Source organism: Emydura macquarii, unplaced genomic scaffold (genome assembly GCF_026122565.2).
Source record: "Emydura macquarii macquarii isolate MOO-44397 ecotype Brisbane River unplaced genomic scaffold, CSIRO-AGI_Emac_v2 contig_2065, whole genome shotgun sequence".
NCBI classification, from domain to species: domain Eukaryota; kingdom Metazoa; phylum Chordata; order Testudines; family Chelidae; genus Emydura; species Emydura macquarii.
The window spans coordinates 250,954-256,775 of NW_027132202.1; the positions used below are offsets into that span (position 1 = coordinate 250,954).

Genomic DNA, 5,822 nt, shown 5'->3' on the forward strand with positions numbered 1-5,822 from the left:
CAGGGACCTTTATGGTTTTCCCGTACAGTCCCTGCAGACTCTGACGTTGGCCAGGGCCTGGGAACAATTCCCCGGACTACGAGAGCAGCGGGAAGTGCAGAAACCAGACCCTTGAGAATTTCAACCTCAGAGCCTCTCCTGGGACAGAAGAAATGATTCACTGATAACACAGGCTCAGATTGTCAGGCCAAACTGAGTCTTGCAGACTTGCTAGCATTGTCCTGCAGTGCTAAAAAAACAGAGAGAAAAGAAGAGCCAAGGGTTAGACGTGCTCATTTATCTCTCAGCATTTCTGTGCTGCTGCTCATTGTCCTAGAACCTGAGCATCTGCTGTTACTCCCGTCTGAAGAGCCCTGTGCTGAATCCCCGAGACCGTGACGTGCACGTGGACAGGCTCTTATGCATCCTTGTTTCAAATGTAGGATTTCCACACACAGTAACATCCCTCCCATTCAATAGCCTTTCTGACAGAGAGCAGCACAGATTGCCCCAGCTTAGTTATAAACCCCTCCGGATGCAATATCCTGCCATGGGGAAGTGCATCTTCCTGAGCCCCCTTCACTGATCAGCACCTGCCCTGAAGCCTGTGGACTGATGACCTTTGTCTCTTTATCCCAACTAGAGTAGCTGCACAGACTGTCATTGGGGTGGGGAGGGTGCAGGGAGATGCAGGAACAATCCATTGAGCTGTGCTTGTTTATCTCAAGCAGAATTCCTGCTTATTTCAGGACTCCGCTCTACAGTGATCTGAACACTGCACACTGTGCCCCGCACACTGCGTGTTCCTCCCCCAGTCAGTGCAGGAACAATCCTGCGCCCCTATTCTCCTCCTCCAGTGTGGGAGTGTATTATCCATACACTGACCTGATGGCTACTTAAGTGGAAAGTTACAGCAGGCCTGGTGGTGGACACCGGGTCAAGTGAGGCTGCCTACAGGGAGCTGGAAGGTGGCCACTTTCACTCAGGCGCCTCACTGGCGGCGAGTTCCGCGGACTTGGCCGCCATCCACTAGATAGTAGAAAGTATCCAAGGTCGTAAACAAGAAAGCTATGTAAGCTAAGAAGCTACCAATAATATGTAAGCTGTTCCCATGCTAAGTGTGTGAAATTATATAATAGCCAATCAGCAATTGTGTGACCATTGTATGCAGAGATGATAAAAAGGTATATAAGCTGGAGAACAAGATGGAATAAACGATTCTGCTTGCAATCATATTGGTTGTTGTGCTTTATCCGTCCCGCATCCTCTGCCATCAGCAGTGGAATCCTCCCTCGTCCTCTGCTATCAGCATTGGAACCCGACAAATGGTGACCCCGACGTGATTACAATTCAAGTGGATTGGATTGTGCGTCGGGCAGGGAGAAGAAACGCGGGAGTTATAGCCGCTGCAGGAGGTACTGCGCTGGACGCAGCTCCTGGTCGTCCAAGAGGGACGTGTATGAGCTCACAGGAGATACTGCGGTGAAGGCAGCTCCTGGTTGCCCAGAGGCAGGCGTGGTCGCCCAGAGAGACAAGGCGTGGTCGCCCAGAGGCAGGTGTGGTCGCCCAGAGAGGCAGGCGTGGTCGCCCAGAGGCAGGCGTGGTCGCCCAGAGAGGCAGGCGTGGTCGCCCAGAGGCAGGCGTGGTCGCCCAGAGGCAGACGTGTTCGCCCAGAGACGTGGTCGTCCGAGAGAGACGTGGTCGTCCAGAGGCGTGGTCGTCCGAGAGGGACGTGTTTGAGCTCAAAGGTGAGCGGCTAATTAATTAAGTATGGGAAACGCTGCATCAGCTGAAGAAAAAACGGTGCTTGAATTTTTTATATGTATCGCGGAGCGCCAAGGGGAAAAGGTGTCCCCGGATAAATTATCTTGCTTATTGAAGTGGGAACTAAGAAGGGGATTTTTTGTAAAATCAAGTACTGTATTTGATAAGACTGTCTGGGAATACTTGGGCTCCGACCTATGGGAGTCGGTAGCCCATGGCAACAAGGAAGCCTTTGCCTTAAGTCAGACCTGGAATAAGGCAAGGAGGATGGTGAAGAACCTTGCGGCTGAAGCGGGGGTACAAGCGGCAGTGAGAGAAATATTTCAAGTGGGAAATGAGACGCCTCATGTATTGCCAGTAGGGAACGAAGTGAGTGTGGAGACCTGGACCGCAGTTCCATACCTCCGCGAGGAGATTGGTCGGTGACGGCCAAAGCGTGTGATAAATACTGGCACATAGGAAAATAAGACTCCTAAAGAGACCTCTACCATGGGAAATGAAAGAAATACTAAGTGGCAGGTTTCTCTGAAGAAGTACAGAAGTACTGAGTGGCAGTCAGACTTCTCTTATGTGGTATAATAAGTGTGTGAAAAGGATCTTAAAAACTGTTTGTAATTAGGTGCTACCTTAAGTGTTTCAAGAGAGAGATATATTTTTTTTTCCCTTTCTTTTTCTTCTCTGTTTCTCTCTCCTTATCTCTCTCTCCGTTTCTCTTCTCTTGTTTCTAAAAACCTTTGAGAGAGGGGGAGGGAGTGGGTAAACATAATGGGAAATTGTAAAAAATAAGGATCGGGCCCTTAAGCATTTTGGTTCGAACAACATGGTTTATGGCCAAAAGGAGAAAGGGGGGCCAAAGATAAAATGCAAACAGGGTGAAAACTCTAAAGAAAGACTGCATAAGTCCCGGGTAAGGAGTCTAAAGGACTCCAAAAAGGAAAAAGTGAAAATTTAGATAAAGAGTATATAGAGAGGTTGAGGCCGGGGTTGGGGAGTAGGACGTGGTACCTTTTTGGCCCCAGGAGATTCCTCCTGCCACTATTGTGGACAGTTGGGACACTGGAAAGCAGAATGTCCAAGACGATCTGGCCAGTCGGAGTGGACATTTGGGCCACCACCACCTCCTCCCCGAGACCAGACTCAACCTTTATATTAGGACAGCCTGGGAAATGGTAACTTTATTAATGCACCCTTTTTGTTAATAGATTAATCAGGTTTTTATGTGTTTTGTTTTATTGATGGAAAACCAGTAAAATGTTTTATAAACACTTTCTAGACACTGAAGTCAGCAGATCCACCTTAAAAGTTTAGGAGTTTTCTCTATTCCCTTATCAAGGAAGAATGTAAACCAATTAATGCCGCATCTAGTGTCTAAACCACTATCTGTTTCTTTGAGATCTATTTCTAATTAGCATGCTTTTCTTTTAAGTTTTTATTTTTCAGTTAACCTGGTAGGTAGACATTTATATTGTAAAATTTGATTGTACTATTTATTGTTTACCAGATGGGATTAATTTGTTATTTTCCTTGTGAAAATGAAAATTCTATTTTGGCTGTATTTCTTGAATAGGGACAGGATTTTGAAATATCCAGCATACAAAAGGAATATGTCCTGTAATTACATCTCTCCTTAAACAAGGAATTATTGTGCCTATTTGAATCCTCTAAAACACCCCAATTTTTCCTGTTAGAAAACCTGGAAAATATTTATTGCTTTGTGTAAGATTGTGTGGGGATAAGTATAAGATCATTGCCTGTTACAGTAATGCCATGGACCCTGTAGCTGCAGGGCTTCCACCTTGTCTCCGTGCCATTGCAGCTGTAGCTGCCTTGGGTAAAACCTCGGAAACTTTGATTTTTGGTTCTCCACTTATTATTTTTGTACCTCATATTTGTTTAACAAAATATAAAATTCTTTTGTTGTTTGCAGGTCATATTATACTCACCCGATGTCCAGTTTTTGATCCTGCCTCATTGTTATCCACCCTTTGTAGAACCCAAAATTGATTTTCTATGTTATTGGCTCCTGTCAAAGAAATTTTAAAGGTATTCTTGTGGCTGATTATGCTGTTTGTTCTTAACATGAGGTAATTAAAAGTAACCCTTTCCCTTCTGTGAACCCTGATCAAGAAGCTAATTTTTTTCCTGTAACTACAGTTTGTATCCTGACCGAAGGTAAATTTGTTAATGATTCCCATTATGCCTTTGGTGTTGTCCATAATTATGGTTAACTCTAAAAACAAAAAGGCTTCCCCACTTTGGGAGGCTTCCATATTAAATGAATTTTATGTTGCTGCTTTATAAATGTTGTATAGTTATTTTTTATTATTGTTGTTGTTAAATGTTTAGTTTATTGGTATGTTGTAACAGACTCTGCTGTTAAGGCTGCAGTCCTTTCTGCATTTTAGGCCATATTTATGTTGTTTTGTGTTTATATTGGTCCAGTCTAATATGTATTAGTAATTGTATGTTTATTTTTGAATGGGTAAAAGTTTACCCATGTGCAAAGGCTGACACTATTATAGTCAGCAAAAGGCTTGTGAAGGAATTTATCCCTTGCTTTGGGATCCCTCTGTCTACCAACAGTAACAGGTCAAGTTATAAAAGAAGTTTGCAAGGCTCTTGATATCCAACAGAACTTTTATTGCCCACATCACCCTCAGTCTGCAGGGGCAGTGAAAAGACAGAATGGTGTTCTGAAAAAATAAATTAGCCAAAATTTGTCATGAAACCAGCCTCAAATGGCCAGATGCCCTGCCTTTAGCCCTTATAAGTATAAAATCATCATGTAACTAAAAGACTGAACTCTTACCACACAAGATCCTAATGGGCTGACCCGTGAGGCTTTCTAGCTCTCCACCAGTATCAATTCACCTAATGGATATTAATTTAGCTGATGAAACTGATTTGACCTATTGTCAAGCATTAATGAAGTGTGTTAAGGCTTTTCGTTCACAGGTCCAAGAAGCCCTTCCCCAAGACCCTCAAAAAGCATGTCATGATCTACAGCCCAGTGATTGGATTCACGTAAAAGTCCACCAAGAAAGACAGCCCTGAAACTGCGTTGGAAAGGCCCACTCCAGGTATTTCTCACCACCAACACTGTTGTAAAGTGCCAAGGTTACCAGTCCTGAAGACATGCCTAACACTGTAAAAGAACCTTTGCACCTGTAATGACAAGGTCAGTGGAACAGGGTGCAAGTGCTTGTAACCTCTCCCCTGCTCAAGAAAAGGATTTGCCACTCCAGAGCGAAAAGGATTTGAAACCACTCCAGAGCGAAGAGGATTTGAAACCACTCCAGAGCGAAGAGGATATACCACGATGTCATCCCTACCACCAAAGACTTAAAAACTCCCCAGATCACTGGTTCCCTAAATGGGTATGGCTAGTGATCTTTTGGATGTTCTGTATTGGCCTTATCTGGATGACTTTATTTTGATCCAAGTTCCTGATTAACGGTACACCTGTCGAGGAAATCCCCAAGGTCCATGGGGAAGAAGACCAACAACCTGATGACTTTGAGGTACAATTACAACCCAAGCAACTAAACCATAAAAGACAATGCTTCTTGGACTATACAGACACATCTTTATAATTAATTAATCAATTACAAACAGATTTCAATGTGTCTAACTGTTGGATTTGCAGTCAAGTTCCCTTGCATTTTGAAGAAGGTATACCCGTGGTTCTGATTGTGTTAAACACCATGTAGTAAAGGGATTGAGAAGTTAACACTACAGAGTTTGGAGGGACAGTTAAAAGTGTGAAAAGTGTTATAGGAAAAAAAAAAAAAAAAAATTGAATTTTTTTTTTTGCAGCCTTCTGAAGGAAAAACAGGCCCTTCTCCGAAATAATTGGTCTGTAAATATGTAAATAATCAATTGTAATTAATTGCTGCAGGCTAATAGACAATCTGATTTAAATCATTTGAATATGGACAATTCAGTCAAAATTACTAAAAGAACTACTAATTTAATGCACATGACATTTTACAAATCGCATCATTATTCCATACCATTTCCCAAGATGATATTTCATGGGGTTTCACAGATTTATTTTATGCCTTAATCTTATGGCTACC

The 5,822-nt window shown here is 43.1% G+C and overlaps 1 long non-coding RNA gene across 1 annotated transcript; it reads left to right on the plus strand.

Moving 5' to 3' along the window:
• Positions 1 to 833: 833 nt before the first annotated feature.
• On the plus strand, positions 834 to 4,449 carry LOC137159994 (uncharacterized). The gene is made up of 2 exons (XR_010921771.1): positions 834 to 1,727; positions 3,671 to 4,449. It is a non-coding gene; the product is annotated as an uncharacterized lncRNA (long non-coding RNA).
• The last annotated feature ends 1,373 nt before the right edge of the window (positions 4,450 to 5,822 follow it).